Genomic DNA, 19,883 nt, shown 5'->3' with positions numbered 1-19,883 from the left:
GTCTTCTGAGCCAATAGGAGGTAAGCTGCAGAAGCGGGCGGAAGACGGTTGCCCCGGCAACAAGACAAGACGCCGTGCGTCCGGGAGGTGGCTCCTGGGAGAAAGGCGCAGTCTCTATTGAGGCATGAGGATGTTTTCAGAAGGAGAAATCGAAGGAGCAGAGGAGAGTAACAGTGCCGTAGCCTCTCCCGGGTCCGTCTGCTTAATTATCTCTTCGACTTCTCTCACATGCTTAAAAGTTGGTACACTCAACTATCCTGCCCTAATCTTTGAGAGCTGGGCCGTAAACTCTTTTTGGGTTACTTCAGAATTGAGAGCCACAGCCATCTGCCTGCCCAGCTTTGGAATCGTTGTGCCTTTTTGTCATTTCTTATTGCATTCAACTCCGTAATACATCCACATTTTAATGGTTAAACAAAACAAAACAAACAAACAAAAACCGTGTTATTTTCCTCTGGATTATTTTAGTAAAATGATGCTGCTGGAAATATGGGCTCCCTTGCATTCCACTAGAAATAACAGTTTGGATTGTCATAGTGAAAAGCACAAGCCCATTCAGTGCGGTCTGCTGAATCCCTCTCCTTTTGCCAACTCATAGCCTTAACGTTTTGCCCAGGTAACACCTAACTATACAATTGGCACAGTTTGCATACTCCAGGCTGTTTAATCCCTCTATGCTCTTGTAGTTCCATCCTTGTTACCTCGACAAATCCTGCTAATCCTTCAAAACCCAATTACTATGTCATATCTACTAAGAATTCATTGACTCCTGCCCCTGAAGCGTCTTCTCCACCAGGCTCTGAGTTTCTTCTGGATAAGGACTGTACATTTTTCCTTTCACCTGCTGCTTCTAGCACAGTATATTGAGTTTTCAGGAAAGGTTCTTGGAATGAATAAAATAAATGGATGAATTTTATCTATAATTTCTCAAGGGTTCTGTGAATCTTGCATACAAGTTTATCTTGACTTTAAAATGTTATTGTGATGTAGTTGCCTCTCTTCTCCACTAGACTGAAAGCGTCTTAGTCATTTTTTATCCCAACGCATGCTCATGTTTTAAAAAAAGAAATGAATAAAAGAAAGTATCCTATATCTTCAACTACTCACATCTTGTAATTTCTCTTCTCCAGCTTCCCCAAGACATTATACTTCCTTACCACCTTCCCTGTTTCTGCATCTTCAGTGTCAGACTCAACAGCACCTAGCCTATGGCCTTTTAGCCCCTCTGCCTGGAACTGTAAAATAATTTGTGTTCAGGTTTGTGGAGAATTGATGTGCACAAGTTCTGGAGTTAGACTATCTGGGTTGGAAACCCAGCTCCACTCCACCACTGTCCAACTGTGAGTCCTTGTGCAAGTCACTTAACCTCTGTAAACCTCAATTTCCTCATGTTCATAGGGTTCTTTTGAGATTTAAGAGTGCAAGTAAACTGCCTGGTACATATGAAGTACTCAAGTATTAGCTAGTATTATTATACAAGTGAAAGCTAGTTAAAATTAATATGGAGGACACTGTAAGTGGTAGAAGTCTTAAGCTATGTCTTGGCATTAGTACGGGATCATGGGTAAGGTAAGGATTTTTTTGATCTTTCTAATAACCATACTTACCTGTGGGAGCCTCTCCTAACTGGAATCAAATCAGCCTCTCCTAAACTTCATCTTTGTAGTAGAAAATAAACTCATTGGCATTGAAACTTTGTCTGGACATCATGCAGTAAGTGGTGGTTGCTTTTCTTAATGTACTAGTTTGAGAGGCTGTGAGACACCCAAGTGGAGCAGACCAGCAGATAGTTGGATATGCCCATCTGGAGTGCATTAAAGAGATCTGGAGTAGATGAGGAGCATCTTGATACTAACCAAGGCTATGGGAGTAGATAAGGTCCTCCAGGGAGCACACAGGGTGTAAGGAGAGTATGAGAAGTAGAGAGTGGATTGTGGACCTCTATCTTCTAATTTATCTGTCTTCTAATGTTTAATACTCTATTTGGGTGGAGATGAGGATGAAGGAGGGAAGGCTGGCTTATGTGTCTAGCAATAAGGTGAATGATTCTGAAAAGACAGAATGTGCGATACATCTTCTGTTTGCCCCGACAGATCCGCTCCCCACCATTCTCCGTCCTGCTGGCTGCTCTGTGGTGCTGGTCAGTGTAGGCTGCATCAACAGGTTCCCATGCCCTTTGGCTTCCATTTCTTCCCAATGGGGAACTCTAACAGGACACTGGAAAATGGGGAAGAGTGAGTCATAGTATTCCTTTCTCTGATTCCATCTCTCTGAGGTTCCCTAGTGCTAACCAGGTCCCTAACTGAGGGTCGCTGTTCCTTTCTAAATAGCCACCTCCAGGACTAGGTGTCAAATCTCAGCCCTGGATTACTGCACTTTCCATCTGACACTCTTACACCTTTGTAAATGTTCCTTTTGTAAGTAAAACCTCCCCAAATTCTCTTATTTTAATGGTTCATGAGATATTATGTACATTATAAATTAGGTAATAAATCTAACCAAAGCTGAACACTTGAGATGTTTTTCCCAATGCTTTTATTCCTACTTAAGAAAGTTCATTGTGTTCAATTAGTTAGTTAGTGAGTTGTTTTATTATGTTTGCTAAGTCACCAACATCTTAAAGAAAATAGAGAAATTTATGATGTGGCCTTAATTACCTCAAAGAAAATATCTTCCCTTTCTTACAAATTACAGACCCACTGATTCTGACCAGTCATTATTTTCTAATCCCATCATCAGGAATGAGATTCAGAACATTTTCTATGTAATTTTCCATACGCATTATCAGTAATTGCTAGATGTAATTATAAAAATCATCGAATGCCCACTTACACAAGGAAAAAATTAAGCGGTGATGTGGTAATTACTCAAGTGAAAGCAGTGTAAATACTGAGCATATAAGGGAGTATTGTCCAATCGAAATAGAATGTGACACATAAAAAGAAACAGGTGAAATTAATTTTAGCAGTATATTTTTACTTAATCCAATATATACCAAATATTATCATTTCAAGAGGTTATAAATATAAAAATTATTAGGGTAATATTTCACATTTTTGTTACGTGCTAAGTCTTTAAAACCTGGTGTGTGTTTTACACTCACAGCACATATAATTTAGATTAACCACATTTCAGGTTCTCACAGCCACATGTGGTTAGTGCCCACCATATTGGCGTGTGAAAAGAGTGAGGTGTGACCTCAGATAGCTGAACATAGAATCAAGTAAATATACTATATTAAAAAGTACACCATTCATGTAAAACTCATTTTTAGGTGTTGGAAGATCTGTCCAAAATGTAATAGGGAAACTAATGAATTAAATATGAATTGCTGACTATAGAATCAGTTCAAGTAATAACTTCCTTTATGAATCATGGTTGAATTTAATTTATTCTACAAATTCCTTTTGTGATAATGGATAAAGCATATCTCCCTCTCCTTGGAATGGTGTCAGTTCTTGGTGGAGTGAAGCATCTGGTTTACTAATTGTCAGCTGGCTGCTCTGACATCTGCTGAGATGTATTTTAACCTTTCTGATTGAAGTCATCTACCTTCAATCCATGCAGATTTCTCATATTTGTCTTTCATTACAGATTTTCACTTAGAGATATTTCTGTTCACCTCTTAAGTACCCACTCCAGAGTGAAAGAAACCCACCCATTCCACAGGCCCCTATGGAGATCATGGGAACTTCATGAGATTGCCTCAGGATCATTTTCCTCAACCACCATGTGGTTTATCTTCTGATCTTACAGCCTGTTCAATCAGGGATATCTAGATTCTTAATAGCTATGGGCCACTGCTAATGGATGGATGATTTAGGGAAATCAGACACCTGTTAAGTGGCCACTGCCCGCACCTCACCCTCTCCCACCTCCTTTTTGTTATGTGCCATTCCACAATTTGAAGGAGATGCTAAGTCTAATGAAAACACCCCGCCAGTCCTTAAGACCCAAACCTGGAACCAACAGCCCGAGATGCTTATCAGAACAGGAATTCTCAGTGGCAGGTCTCTTTCCCTCTAAGGTGTATAAAACTCACTCTATATGGATTGGTCCCTTCTCCAGTGCACAGCAGGACATATAGAGCTGCCATCTACCAACTCCAACCCAGAGCAGTTTTCAGCAACCCCAGGAGACTGGCCTTGATGGGACTTCTTCCCTTGCTCTCTTGGACTCTTTGTGCTAGGTAAGTGACAAGGAGATTATTTGTCCTTTCTGAACTCTTTATTCTATGCAAGCAACGAAGAGATGATTTGCTGAAAGTTTCTGTTGTGCCCTTAGCCTGTGTTCCCAGGATGTTCCATTGTAGCAACTTACCCTCAGAGGATGGAGGATGGGAAATGCAGGGCATACTCTCTCCTTGCTCTCAGATCTGGGTCTTGATGCTGCCCATTGGCATAAATTTTCCAAATATTTGACATAATTGGCCGGCACTGGACCTTGGATTTTGAAACTCCAAAGCCCAGAGTTTGACTCTCGCTGCCAGTACCCTTTCAGCATGCCATACCTTTTTCTGAAGCAGGAAATATAAAATACTTCGCCATGGTCTGGCTCTGAAAAGCATTGTGGAATATCAGGAAATATTATTCTTACTGAAGCATTTTTAAAACATTAGTTTAATAGCCTATTTCCTGTTTTAAGATCTTTTTATAGGATTATTTTTAATTCTGAGGATTCACTTGGAATAAGATGCCATTTAAAAAGTGTTCCATTCCAGTTATTTAAGTATAGCTTATTAAATTGAGGGTTAAAGATAAACAGGAAAAAAGGAAAGGATTTCTTGTAATGTCTATTAAAAAGTAGAACACTAATGGCATTTAAGGCAGTTTGTTAAGTCTTAAGTGATTCATTATTGTTCTGATGATTTGGAATTAATCAGTCATCTTTCATGAAGTTACTTATAGTAGGACTGAAAAAAATAGAAACCTTGACTTGGTTTCTCTGTGTATTCTAACAGGTATCTGTAGTGATGTCAGATTATAAAGAAAACCCTGTTAACATGATTTATTTTCCTGTAATAATAGTTGAGAGTATCTTGTGATGATATTGTCCACATTTTTAATGATATTATCCATAATCAGATAATATTGTCCACATTTTAAAACTTTAACTTCTGTGTGGGACTAAAGGGAGAGATGTTTATTTGGTGCAAAACTTATATTTTGGGTAGTGTATTACCTAATTTAATTTATATGGTCAGTTTAGCTGAACACCTTAAGTACATGGAATCTTGAATAGGGCGTGAGATTTTGTTGGTTTGTCCAGGGTAGTGTGATGCCCTGATAAATCCCAGAGAGATTTGGGCAGTGAATAAAGAAGTACTTGCAAAGTCCCCTTGGGGAAATGAGGAGAAAGAAGGAAATATTCAACTTCCCTATTGGAGAATTTCTGATATTCTCGCAAGCAATAGGGACAACTAAATCAATAGGCTAAGCCCTCGATCTTGGGGTTTGTCCCTATGAAACTTATTCCTGCAAAGGATAGGCTAAGCCTACTAAAAATTTGGCTTAAGAGTCATCCCCAGAGAACCTCTTTTGTTGCTCAGATGTGGCCTCTCTCTCTAAGCCAACTCAACATGTGAACTCTGCCCTCCCTCCTACGTGGGACATGACTCTCAGGTGTACAGATCTTCGTGGCAATATGGGACAGAAAGCCCAGATAAGGTGGGGCCTGGCATCAAGAGATTGAGAAAGCCTTCTTGACCAAAAAAGGGGAAGAGAGAAATGAGATAAAATAAAGTTTCAGTGGCTGAGAGATTTCAGACAGAGACGAGAGGTTATGCTGGAGGTTATATTGTGTATTATACAAATATCCCTTTTAGTTTATGGTGTATTGAAGTGGCTAGAGGGAAGTACCTGAAACTGTTGAGCTGTGTCCCAGTAGCCTAGAGTCTTGAAGATGATTGTATAAAGATAGAACATTTACAGTGTGACTGTGTGATTGTGAAAGTCTTGTATCTGATGCTCCTTTTATCCAGTGTATGGACAGATGAGTAAAAAATATTGATAATAAATAAATAAATAAATAAATAAATAAATAAATAATGGGGGCAAAGGGGAAAATAAATTGGGTAGATGGAAAAAAAAGCATATCTTGTATAAGGATGGAGATTACTGTACTTGAAGTTTGTGAGATGAATAGACTGCTTTTGAACTAAATTAATACTTATAATAAGGTGAGTAGAAGCAATAAGACCTCCATCTTGGGTGCACACCCATTCTTGAGAATCCAACAGTATGGCTCTGAAATATGACAGATGCTCTTACAGAAGCAGAGTTGGCAAACCCAGCTACTAACCTAGTGACAAATAATTACCGGTAAGCACACTGCTGAAAAATAAACTAGCTGTGCCTTATTATTTTATTTCTATTATTATGAAATATAAAATAAAATATATTTCATTTTATAATCTTTACTCCAACTACCAGTAAAGATTATAAGGTATCTGGAAAGTCTAAGAATTACAGATTGAGAAAATGGATAAAAAAGTAAGGGCAACTTTTCTTTTCTCTTCTTTTTTTGCAGGACCTCTAAACAGCTTATAAACTTGATCAAATAAAATACAAAGACATACATACAATCTAAAAAGTATTTAAAATGAATATTTTTCCCAATTTTGAAATGCTCAGTGTATATTACTGAAGTTAAAACAAGAAATTATTTAAAAGTTGGCATTGTTTGAGTACATACTCTATGACCTATATATATATATATATATATATATATATATAAACAACCAGGCAAAATAATTCTGTGCTGTAAGAAGTCAGGATAGCTTTTATCCTTGGGAGTAGGGGGAAGGGTTGATTAAAAGAGAACTTGAGAGGGTCATCTGGAAATAATGTTCATTTGATGGTTCTTGATTTATATACATATTTTATCTCAAGGAAGCACTTTTGCATGTTTATGTCCTTAGTACCTTCATGTTGTATTTGCCATTTAGAGAAATGAAAACTGAAAGCCTATTAAATATATAAGACTATATTTTGTTTTACAGTCACTCACATAGAGAAATAGACCATTTTAAATGTTCAATGTAGTCGAAAGTTTGAGATATAATATAATCTTTTATTTTTCTTAATTATTTGACATATGCATATGGCTTCAAGTACCCATGTCTTTTCTTAAGCATTGGCATAAAGGTAGGCAATGGAATAACATTTTTCTCTTATCAATTATTAAAAAAAGAAGAATATCTTGTATAGCTCTTTGCTGAGAGAGTCTGTTGGTTTGTTTGATTTTGAAGTTCTAGTTTTTTTCCCCCAAACTCTTCATTTCTGATCTGTAGCTTGTAGAGAAGCCTTTGTGTCCTTGCCACTCACAGTGTGCTCCTCAGATCAGTGTCATCCTCATTGTCACCCCTGGAAGCTTGTAGGAAATGCAGAATCTTGGGCATTACTCATAGTTTGAAGCAGTATGCACCCCAGGATATCATGTTCTTAAATCAAATCTATCCCTGTGGATATAAATCCATGGTAAGTGGAAACTTTTGATGAAGTTACTTCATTTAAGGATGGCTCTTCATCCTGTCAGTGGAGTCCTTTATAAATGGAATGAATACAGAGAGAAAAAAGCCATGACACTAAAACCTGAAATCAAGGAGATGCAGAGGAGAAGAGAGAGACCAACAGATACTGCCATGTGCCCTGCCATGTGCCAGAGGAGCCTGGGACCACCAGCAGCCAGTCTTCTGGAAGAAAGCATCGCCTTGATGAAGCCTGGATATGGACATTTTCCAGGACTCTAAACATAAGTGAATAAATTCCCATTGTTCAAGCCAAATCATTTTATGATATTTGCTTGGGGTAGCCTAGGAAACTTAAAACACCACCTCAGGCCTGCCAAATCAGAATCTGCATCTTAACAAGCTTCCCTAGATGATGAATGCTCTTTACAGATTGAGAAGCACTGCTTTAGGCATGGCGAGAGAAAAACAGAAACTATCGCTTGAGAATAAAAAGCAGAGGTTTCTTTTGAAATCACTGTAAAAACCCCAAATCAGAATGAAAGTGGAATTCCCTATAGAAGTGTAGCACACAATAATGTCATAGGAATTAGCGAAGAATCACTGAGCTTAAGAATCTATTATGGACATCGGGGCATTGAACTCTTCAAGACATTCTAATTCATCCCATAAGTATGTGTCATGTTTCTCTTCAGTTGAAAAACTGCATTAAACCTGGAAAAAAATATTGCTTTTGTAAAAAATCAATTTGTCATTGGAAATACCAGTTTGTGCATATGAATATAAGCAAGCTTGTATGCAAAAGGAGAGTCACACAATTGCTGAAACATAATTGCATTGACAACACTGTATAAATTACATGTATATAATTAACCCAGGAAGGTTGAGATTCTCTGTTTTGTTGACTCTTCTCATATTATGTGATTCCTAAAAAAGGGCAGCACTCACTACAGTGTTAAGCTTATTAAAATCTGGAGATGTTCTTTTTTTCCCTAGCATTCTTGCTTCCTAACATGAAGGAACAAATTTTTGGTGTTACCCAGAGCTGTCAAGGAAACTCACAAAAGGGGTTAGCTATAAAACGTATACTTAGAATATTTTTATTCTGATCTGGAGTCTGAATTTGGCAAAGAAAATATTAAATATTAAAAAGAATTATCAAAAGAGATGAGATGTAAGCAAAATTCATAAATATGTACATATAGAAATAATTTCAGACTTGGTTCAGAGAGGTAATATTTGAAGTCAACAGAACAACAAGTAACAGTAATTATTAAGGCCTCTAACTATTATTCTAAAAGTGGACCTTTGTTAAAATCAGTTGAAGATCATGGAAAAAAAAGTGAATAGGCTCAGGCGGTGCAACAGTGGTTCAGTGGCAGAATTCTTGCCTGCCATGCCAGAAACCCAGGTTCAATTTCCGTGGCCCACTTATGTCAAAAAAAAAAAAAAATTAATAGGTTTTTGATTATTTGACATAACAATCTTATATGGACAAAACAAACAGAAGGCAAAAAATAACTGCTATTTCCTCCTAGAAGCAGACTGTATATTCAAAATGTTTTGCACATTAAATTACCCAATTATTATTTATTTTATTTTATTTATTTATTTATTTATTAACGGAAAGAAAAAAAAAGAAATTAACACAACATTTAGAAATCATACCATTCTACATATGCACTCAGTAATTCTTAACATCATCACATAGATGCATGATCATCGTTTCTTAGTACATTTGCATCGGTTAAGAGGAACTAGCAACACAACAGAAAAATATATAAAATGTTAATATAGAGAAAAGAAATAAAAGTAGTAATAATAGTAAAAAAAAAAAAAAAACCCTATAGCTCAGATGCAGCTTCATTCAGTGTTTTAACATGATTACTTTACAATTAGGTATTATTGTGCTGTCCATTTTTGAGTTTTTGTATCTAGTCCTGTTGCATTGTCTGTATCCCTTCAGCTTCAATTACCCACTGTCTTACCCTGTTTCTAACTCCTGCTGGACTCTGTTACCAATGACATATTTCAAGTTTATTCTCAAATGTCCGTTCACATCAGTGGGACCATACAGTATTTGTCCTTTAGTTTTTGGCTGGACTCACTCAGCATAATATTCTCTAGGTCCATCCATGTTATTACATGCTTCATAAGTTTATCTTGTCTTAAAGCTGCATAATATTCCATCGTATGTATATACCACAGTTTGTTTAGCCATTCTTCTGTTGATGGACATTTAGGCTGTTTCCATCTCTTTGCAATTGTAAATAACGCTGCTATAAACATTGGTGTGCAAATGTCTGTTTGTGTCTTTGCCCTTAAGTCCTTTGAGTAGATACCTAGCAATGGTATTGCTGGGTCATATGGCAATTCTATATTCAGCTTTTTGAGGAACCGCCAAAGTGCCTTCCACAGTGGTTGCACCATTTGACATTCCCACCAACAGTGGATAAGTGTGCCTCTTTCTCCGCATCCTCTCCAGCACTTGTCATTTTCTGTTTTGTTGATAATGGCCATTCTGGTGGGTGTGAGATGATATCTCATTGTGGTTTTGATTTGCATTTCTCTAATGGCCAGGGACATTGAGCATCTCTTCATGTGCCTCTTGGCCATCTGTATTTCCTCTTCTGGTAGGTGTCTGTTCAAGTCTTTTTCCCATTTTGTAATTGGGTTGGCTGTCTTTTTGTTGTTGAGTTGAACAATCTCTTTATAAATTCTGGATACTAGACCTTTATCTGATATGTCATTTCCAAATATTATTTCCCATTGTGTAGGCTGTCTTTCTACTTTCTTGATGAAGTTCTTTGATGCACAAAAGTGTTTAATTTTGAGGAGCTCCCATTTATTTCTTTCTTTCTTCAGTGCTCTTGCTTTAGGTTTAAGGTCCATAAAGCCACCTCCGATTGTAAGATTCATAAGATATCTCCCTACATTTTCCTCTAACTGTTTTATGGTCTTAGACCTAATGTTTAGATCTTTGATCCATTTTGAGTTAACTTTTGTATAAGGTGTGAGATACGGGTCTTCTTTCATTCTTTTACATATGGATATCCAGTTCCCTAGGCACCATTTATTGAAGAGACTGTTCTGTCCCAGGTGAGTTGGCTTGACTGCCTTATCAAAGATCAAATGTCCATAGATGAGACGGTCTATATCTGAGCACTCTAGTCGATATATCTATCTTTATGCCAATACCATGCTGTTTTGACCACTGTGGCTTCATGATATGCCTTAAGGTCCGGCATCGCGAGACCTCCAGCTTTGTTTTTTTTCCTCAAGATGTTTTTAGCAATTCGGGGCAACCTGCCCTTCCAGATAAATTTGCTTATTGGTTTTTCTAATTCTGAAAAATAAGTTGTTGGGATTTTGATTGGTATTGCATTGAATCTGTAGATCAGTTTAGGTAGGATTGACATCTTAATTATATTTAGTCTTCCAATCCATGAACACGGTATGCCCTTCCATCTATTTAGGTCTTCTGTGATTTCTTTTAGCAGTTTTTTGTAGTTTTCTTTATATAGGTTTTTTGTCTCTTTGGTTAAATTTATTCATAGGTATTTTATTCTTTTAGTTGCGATTGTAAATGGGATTCGTTTCTTGATTTCCCCCTCAGCTTGTTCATTACTAGTGTATAGAAAAGCTACAGATTTTTGAATGTTGATCTTGTAACCTGCTACTTTGCTGTACTCATTTATTAGCTCTAGTAATTTTGTTGTGGATTTTTCTGGGTTTTCTACGTATAGTATCATATTGTCTGCAAACAGTGATAGTTTTACTTCTTCCTTTCCAATTTTGATGCCTTGTATTTCTTTTTCTTGTCTAATTGCTCTGGCTAGAATTTCCAACACAATGTTGAATAATAGTGGTGATAGTGGACATCCTTGTCTTGTTCCTGATCTTAGGGGGAAAGTTTTCAATTTTTCCCCGTTGAGGATGATATTAGCTGTGGGTTTTTCATATATTCCCTCTATCATTTTAAGGAAGTTCCCTTGTATTCCTATCTTTTGAAGTGTTTTCAACAGGAAAGGATGTTGAATCTTGTCAAATGCCTTCTCTGCATCAATTGAGATGATCATGTGATTTTTCTGCTTTGATTTGTTGATGTGGTGTATTACATTAATTGATTTTCTTATGTTGAACCATCCTTGCATACCTGGGATGAATCCTACTTGGTCATGATGTATATTCTTTTAATGTGTTGTTGGATATGATTTGGTAGAATTTTATTCAGGATTTTTGCATCTGTATTCATTAGAGAGATTGGTCTGTAGTTTTCTTTTTTTGTAATATCTTTGCCTGGTTTTGGTATGAGGGTGATGTTGGCTTCATAGAATGAATTAGGTAGTTTTCCCTCCACTTCGATGTTTTTGAAGAGTTTGAGGAGAGTTGGTACTAATTCTTTCTGGAATGTTTGATAGAATTCACATGTGATGCCGTCTGGTCCTGGACTTTTCTTTTTAGGGAGCTTTTGAATGACTAATTCAATCTCTTTACTTGTGATTGGTTTGTTGAGGTCATCTATTTCTTCTTGAGTCAAAGTTGGTTGTTCATGTCTTTCCAGGAACCCATCCATTTCATCTAAATTGTTGTATTTATTAGCGTAAAGTTGTTCATGGTATCCTGTTATTACCTCCTTTATTTCTGTGAGGTCAGTAGTTATGTCTCCTCTTCCATTTCTGATCTTCTTTATTTGCATCCTCTCTCTTCTTCTTTTTGTCAATCTTGATAAGGGCCCATCAATCTTATTGATTTTCTCATAGAACCAACTTCTGGTCTTATTGATTTTCTCTATTGTTTTCATGTTTTCAATTTCATTTATTTGTGCTCTAATCTTTGTTATTTCTTTCCTTTTGCTTGCTTTGGGATTAGTTTGCTGTTCTTTCTCCAGTTCTTCCAAGTGGACAGTTAATTCCTGCATTTTTGCCTTTTCTTCTTTTCTGATAAAGGCATTTAGGGCAATAAATTTCCCTCTTAGCACTGCCTTTGCTGCATCCCATAAGTTTTGATATGTTGTGTTTTCATTTTCATTCGCCTCTAGGTATTTACTAATTTCTCTTGCAATTTCTTCTTTGACCCACTTGTTGTTTAAGAGTGTGTTGTTGAGCCTCCATGTATTTGTGAATTTTCTGGCACTCCACCTATTATTGATTTCCAACTTCATTCCTTTATGATCCGAGAAAGTGTTGTGTATGATTTCAATCTTTTTAAATTTTTTAAGACTTGCTTTGTGACCCAGCATATGGTCTATCTTTGAGAATGATCCATGAGCACTTGAAAAAAAGGTGTATCCTGCTGTTGTGGGATGTAATGTCCTATAAATGTCTGTTAAGTCTAACTCATTTATAGTAATATTCAGATTCTCTATTTCTTCATTGATCCTCTGTCTAGATGTTCTGTCCATTGATGAGAGTGGTGAATTGAAGTCTCCAACTATTATGGTATATGTGTCTATTTCCCTTTTCAGTGTGTGCAGTGTATTCCTCACGTATTTTGGGGCATTCTGGTTCGGTGCGTAAATATTTATGATTGTTATGTCTTCTTGTTTAATTGTTCCTTTTATTAGTATATAGTGTCCTTCTTTGTCTCTTTTAACTGTTTTACATTTGAAGTCTAATTTGTTGGATATTAGTATAGCCACTCCTGCTCTTTTCTGGTTGTTATTTGCATGAAATATCTTTTCCCAACCTTTCACTTTCAACCTATATTTATCTTTGGGTCTAAGATGTGTTTCCTGTAGACAGCATATAGAAGGATCCTGTTTTTTAATCTATTCTGCCAGTCTATGTCTTTTGATTGGGGAATTCAGTCCATTAACATTTAGAGTTATTACTGTTTGGATAATATTTTCCTCTACCATTTTGCCTTTTGTATTATATATATCATATCTGACTTTCCTTCTTTCTACGCTCTTCTCCATGCCTCTCTCTTCTGTCTTTTTGTATCTGACTCTAGTGCTCCCTTTAGTATTTCTTACAGTGCTGGTCTCTTGGTCACAAATTCTCTCAGTGACTTTTTGTCTGAGAATGTTTTAATTTCTCCCTCATTTTTGAAGGACAATTTTGCTGGATATAGGAGTCTTGGTTGGCAGTTTTTCTCTTTTAGTAACTTAAATATATCATCCCACTGTCTTCTAGCTTCCATGGTTTCTGCTGAGAAATCTACACATAGTCTTATTGGGTATCCCTTCTTTGTTATGGATTGCTTCTTTCTCACTGCTTTCAAGATCCTCTCTTTCTCTTTGACCTCTGACATTCTAACTAGTAAGTGTCTTGGGGAACACCTATTTGGGTCTAATCTCTTTGGGGTGCGCTGCGCTTCTTGGATCTGTAATTTTAGGTCTTTCATAAGAGTTGGGAAATTTTCAGTGATAATTTCTTCCATTAGTTTTTCTCCTCCTTTTCCCTTCTCTTCTCCTTCTGGGACACCCACAACACGTATATTTGTGTGGTTCACATTGTCCTTGAGTTCCCTGATACCCTGTTCAAAATTTTCCATTCTTTTCCTGATAGTTTCTGTTTCTTTTTGGAATTCAGATGTTCCATCCTCCAAATCACTAATTCTATCTTCTGTCTCTTTGAATCTATCATTGTAGGTATCCATTGTTTTTTCCATCTTTTCTACTTTATCCTTCACTTCCATAAGCTCTGTGATTTGTTTTTTCAGTTTTTCTATTTCTTCTTTTTGATCAGCCCATGTCTTCTTCATGTCCTCCCTCAATTTATCGATTTCGTTTTTGAAGAGGTTTTCCATTTCTGTTCATATATTCAGCATTAGTTGTTTCAGCTCCTGTATCTCATTTGAACTATTGGTTTGTTCCTTTGACTGGGCCATATTTTCAATTTTCTGAGCGTGATCCGTTATCTTCTGCTGGCGTCTCGGCATTTAGTCAGATTTCCCTGGGTGTTGGACCCCACAGGTTGAAAGATTCTTCTGTGAAATCTCTGGGTTCTGTTTTTCTTATCCTGCCCAGTAGGTGTCACTCGTGGCACACGCTTGTCTACGGGTTCAACCAGTGAAAGTTGCTGTGGGTCCTTTAACTCTGGAAAACTCTCGCCCTCGGGGAGGTTCGGCAGCTGAAGCGTCTTGGAAGAGTTCCAGCCGGCCCGGGGTTCCGAATGCGGGGAGGGTCGCCGGCCGCCACAGCACGGGAGAGCGCCCGACCAAATTTCCTAGTCGGCCCGGGGCGCCACGCGTGGCGGGAGGGCGCCAGCTGTCGCAGCCCGGGAGAGTGCACTGTTCCCAGCCGGACCAGGGAGTCACGTGTTTGGAAGGGACCCCCCGGTCACCGTTCTCCGCAGTCTGGGGATTTCTGACCCAACTCTCTCAGTTGGTCCAGGGGGCCTCGCGTGGTAGGGGCGCCAGCTGCCACGACCCAAGGGGACCGCCTGCCCAATTCTGCCAGGTGGCCTGGGAAGAAGGAAGGAAGGGACTCCGGCCGCTTGCCGTCCCGCCCGGGAAAGCCCGCGCCCCTCAGTGATCTCACCGGAGCTGGTTCTCCCAGACAGTCAGCCATTCCAGGATGGGGTACGCCGTCCCTTCGATCTCCGTCGTGGCTCCGGGAGCTGCTCTGTATTGTCTCCACTCCCCCAGTAGCTGTTCTGGAGGAGGAAAGGTGAGGGTGGCAAGGCTGTCGAGGCCGGTGGCGGAGGAACCGGTGAAGGCAGAAGAGGGCACGGTGGTGGTTGGAGAGCTGCTGGAGCAGGAGAGGGAAGAGGGGAGAGGAGGGTGGGCGGGCCGGCTGCTGCAGGGCGTGGGCGCCGTGCGGTGGGCCGGTGGACAAAGAGGGGGGAGCAAATTACCCAATTATTGATCGCTGCTTTTACTAATTAATAGTTTCATTAGGAAAAAAAATAAAACCAGAGTTCACTTGTGTACTCCAGTTTGTACATACTCTTGGTCTTGGTTCCCATTCTGGTGACTATGGACCCATTGTAAATATGATCTCTTGAAGATGTTACTTCAGTTACAGTATGAAAGGGGTGGGTTTTAATCTGGATTATTGGATTCTTTTATAAGAAGAATGAAATTTAGGCATAGAGAGAGAAAGCTGGAAATCAGCAAAACCCGAAGAGAAAGGAGAAGACATAGCTATGTGTGTTGCTATGTAACAGAATAGCTCAGGACCAAGAATTGCCTGCAACCAACCCCAGAATGCCACAGTCTTCTGGGAGAAAGCATCACCTTGCTGACACTCTGATTTTGGACTTCTCCTAGCCTCAAAACTATGAGCCATTAAATTCCTCTTATTTAAACCAACCCATTTTATGGTATTCGTTTCAGCAGTCGGGAAATTAAGACGCTTACTTGAGTATGGGACAATTTCCTGAAGCTAGTTGAACAGATGGTAGTTTCTGCCTTTCTGTGGAGCATATTGAAATGACACTGTCCTGAAACTGTGCTCTTTGTTTTGCTGCTGTAACAAATTACCATACACATCAAGGCTTTAAAAAAGCACAAATTTATTGTTTTATGTCTGCAGATCACAAGTCCAACACAGGTCTCACAAGGCAAAAACCAATGCCTAAGGCAGGGCTGGGTTTCTTTGTAGGAGCTCTGGAAGGCACATTTGGGTTATTGGCAGGATTCAGTTCCTTGAGGTTGTTAGCACCAAGGTCCTGTTTTCCTGGCTGGTTGTGAGATGAGGGCTTTGCCAGCTTCTAGAAGCTACCACATCCCTTTGCTGCAGTTGAGGTACTACTCCATCTTCAAACCAGCAACAGGTAGGTGAGTCGCTCTCATGCTTTGAATCTCTCATGCCTCTCTGACATTGCTGCTCTCTAACTCACTCTTCTACCTTCTTCTTTTACTTCTAAGGAGTCATGTGGTTAGATTGGGTCCACCTGGATAATCCAGGGTGTTACTCTTGCTATCTCAAGGTCCTTAACCTTAATCACATCTGCAAAGTCCTTTTTGCCATGCTCATAGGTTCTGGGGAGTAAGGTATGGGTATCTTTTGGGTGCCATTATTCAGACTATAATACGCACAGTTGGAAGAATGATTTTACCCCTTTCCTGTGTTGGGTGAAGAAATAGAAGTAATGGCTTTTCACTGAAGGAAATAGTTTGATAGTTAAAATCAAGGCAACCCTCGCACCATGGGTGGTTCAGTGGAAGAATGCTCGTCTTTCATGCAGGAGACCCGGGTTAGATTCCCGGACCATTCACCCCCACCCCCCACCCCACCCCAAAATCATGGCAACCCTCAAGGGGCTTAGTGAGTGGGAAGGGGCCTGAGGAGGTTTCTGAGGTGCTGGTTGTGTTCTGTTTCTAGATCTGGATACTGGGTTCATGGAAGCATTCACTTGGTGAAAATTCAAAAAGTGGAACATTTATGATTTGGGTACTTTTCTATGTTTGTTTTATTTCAATATAGGACTGGCTGACAGTAGGTAGAGCTGCGGGTACAGCTACCATACTAATAAAAGGGGAATCGATAGACTCTATGTCTCCCAAAACTGAATGCAACAATATTTAGCCCTCTCCCTGTACTTGTGCCCCAAACAGGTGCAGCAAGTCTGATACTCCCCAGGAGGAGAATAAACAACATTTCACTCTGAAAACTAATTAGCCAGGAGGAAATACATTTAATAAATAACCATCAAGTAACATTACAAGGAAACTTTGAAGTTGAGGAAACACTCCCCTACCCTTTGAGCTCCCAAACATTTTTATTTCATTATTGACTCCTAACAGCTTCAAAGACCCTGCTTGGCTTATTTTCTCCTGGGAACCTTTTCTAATTGTGATGATATTGCACTAGTCTTAACATCCTAGGTTTGTACTATGTTTAGGAAAATATACCTGATGGTAAACTTAAAGAAACGTTAGCAAAAAATTAACCATAAGCCATGTGAATTTTACTAAGATGGTCTATGTTGCAGAAGCAAATGAAACCCCAAATCTCAGTGGCATCACAAAATAAAAGTTTACTTTTTAATTACATATACTCACATAAGCCGGGTGGCCTTCTGTAGCTACACATGTGAAACAAGTGGCCTCTCAAAGGTTGGGAAAGCAGGTGATCAGCAGAATAGAGGAGACAAACCTGCTCTTAACTGCCTCAACACAGAAGCAAAATACATCAGTTTTATCTCTCTTATGTAGACAATCACATGGCTCCAATCTGCCTGTACAAGAGGCTGGGAAATGGATATTTGGTGAGCTCAGTGGACCAAGAGAGAGCATGTGACTTATGGCCATGCAAATCCAGGCAGGTTTGCTCCCTATTAACTTGAACTAAGAAATGTAAAGAATGTAAGACTGTATTGGGTATTTGTGTGCCGAGGTCTGGTAAATATGATATGTGACTTGCAGTAATCTTATCCCAAGTCCATGCTGTCTGGAAGGCAGGGAAAGCATGGAGTAGACTAACAGAGTAGAGAAAAACAAGGAAAAAGCTTATCAAAATAATGAATAACTAGTCTTAATAGATAAGCATCTGAGTCTTGAAAGCAACTTTTTACCGTTGGGCAATGTGCCTCTATAATACATAGTCACACCTCTTTACCAACAGAATCCCAATTTGCTTGGGGAAGCAATGTGGCTACAAAATACAATTAAACAAATATATATGATAAAATATATTTCCCAGTTTTCATTGTTATAAGTGTACTAGGTGACATGGTTCTGGGCAAATGATCATAAATGGGTATCTACCGCAGATTTAGGGGAAAGTTGTGTTTTCTTGATGTAAATGGCCTACTCTTTTTTCTTAATGCTTCCTTCTTTATCCTCTCTAGAATGCAAAAGTTAATCTAGGCAAAAAAAAAAAAAAAAAAAAGACAGAAACCAATGCTAACGATGATGGATCAGAAAGACAAGAGGATCCTGGGACACTTGACATCATTTAGCTATTGAATCAGCGTTTGCATGCAATGTATTTGTCATCAATTATTATCATATGAGAGAGGTGAGTTGACTAAATTTTAATAGTTTAGTTTCCATAAATTCAACCAAACTCAATCCCTGTCTAATTAAGCTAAATTGCACAGGAAAGAATACTCTATGTCGTGGGTTTGACATATAAACTTGAATTTGTTTTTTAATTTTAAGGTCTAAGATGAATTGGTATTGGACAGGCAGACTTTAAGGTGGCCCCATGATTCCTGCCCCTAGTATTCATGACTTTGTATAATTCTCTTCCCCTGAATGACCTGCTTCTAATCAATACAATATGACAAAGTGATGTGTGATGGGATGCCACTACCATGATTTTATTCCATTATATGGCAGATGCCAAAGGATCTTGAAGATGTAATTAAATCCTCTAATCAGTTGACTTTAACTTCATCAAAAGGAGATGATACTGGGTGGGCCTGACCTATTGAGTTGAGCCCATTAAAAGAGGATCAATGGACAATCTGAAAGAACGCAGGTCTGAACAAGATGGCAGAGTGAGATGCTCCAGGGTACCTCCCCTTTCCCACCCCAGAAGTTTAAACAAGCAAAAACTGGCAGACCATCTTTCTCAGAGTTCTGGAAAACAGTTAAAGGATGCTGTAACCAGGAAAGAACCAAATCAAGAAAAAAAAAGACAACTAAAAACAGAAGGCAAGCCTACTGGCTCCCTGCTGGCCCTTGTCCCACCCCTCTCAGGTTCAGTGTGGAGCTGGCCTGTGGTCCTGGAGCAGGCCCCTCAACCTGGTTCCAGAGTAAGCAGAGTAAGCATGTATGAGCAGAGTAAGCTTGTATGTCTGTGCCAGTTTGTCTGGTGTCAGCCTTAACCAGGACCCTCATCACAGGTTTGTCATCCCAAAACTTGCTTTAAACATAGAGGTGGCTCTCCAGCTAGCTAGAATGCTGTAGGAGAATGGTCAAGTTACAGCTTCCTGAGACAAAGCATTGCTTGCCTTGGGACACACAGTGTAGCATCCGAGACTGAGAGGAAAAACTGTTTCCTAGAGGAAAAGGGGCATTCCATAAAGGGAATTCCTATGGCCATGTGCACGTGCCCAAGCAAGATGCATGCTCAGAAAAGATTGAGGAGGACCACTGTGCTGTTTTATAGGCTCAGTCTTAAGTGGTATAAGCTCTGAAAGAGAGCACTCACACAGGGTAAAGTGCAGAAAAAGGGAAAGGTATTTTATTTAATTGTTGTTGTGTTAGATCCTGGCCTTGAAGGAAATCTCCCTAGCTTAATTAGTCAGGTATTGAGTTTGGTTGAAATCTCTGTCATAGCAATACCTGAATATAAGCTTCAGGAACAGACACTTCTGTGACTCAATTATATAAATAACACATTAAAACATTAAAAAGCCCAAAGTGCAAAAACACATTACAAGGCATCCAAAGAAACAGGATATAATGACTCATGCAAAGGAGCAAGATAAAGCATTAGAAACCGTTGTTGAAAATACAAATCTCTGGATACATCAGATATAAACTTAAAAAAAATGTATTAAATATGCTGAAA

General features: G+C 38.9%; 1 long non-coding RNA gene across 1 annotated transcript; it reads left to right on the top strand.

Moving 5' to 3' along the window:
* Positions 1 to 59: 59 nt before the first annotated feature.
* On the top strand, positions 60 to 17,681 carry LOC143663502 (uncharacterized). Its single transcript, XR_013165971.1, has 3 exons — positions 60 to 192; positions 4,069 to 4,189; positions 17,576 to 17,681. It is a non-coding gene; the product is annotated as an uncharacterized LOC143663502 (long non-coding RNA).
* Positions 17,682 to 19,883: the final 2,202 nt, after the last annotated feature.

The sequence above is a fragment of the Tamandua tetradactyla genome, chromosome 19 (assembly GCF_023851605.1).
Source record: "Tamandua tetradactyla isolate mTamTet1 chromosome 19, mTamTet1.pri, whole genome shotgun sequence".
Classification (NCBI taxonomy): domain Eukaryota; kingdom Metazoa; phylum Chordata; class Mammalia; order Pilosa; family Myrmecophagidae; genus Tamandua; species Tamandua tetradactyla.
Note: the sequence above shows the minus strand (reverse complement) of the source record. Positions and strands in the feature narration are given on the sequence as shown.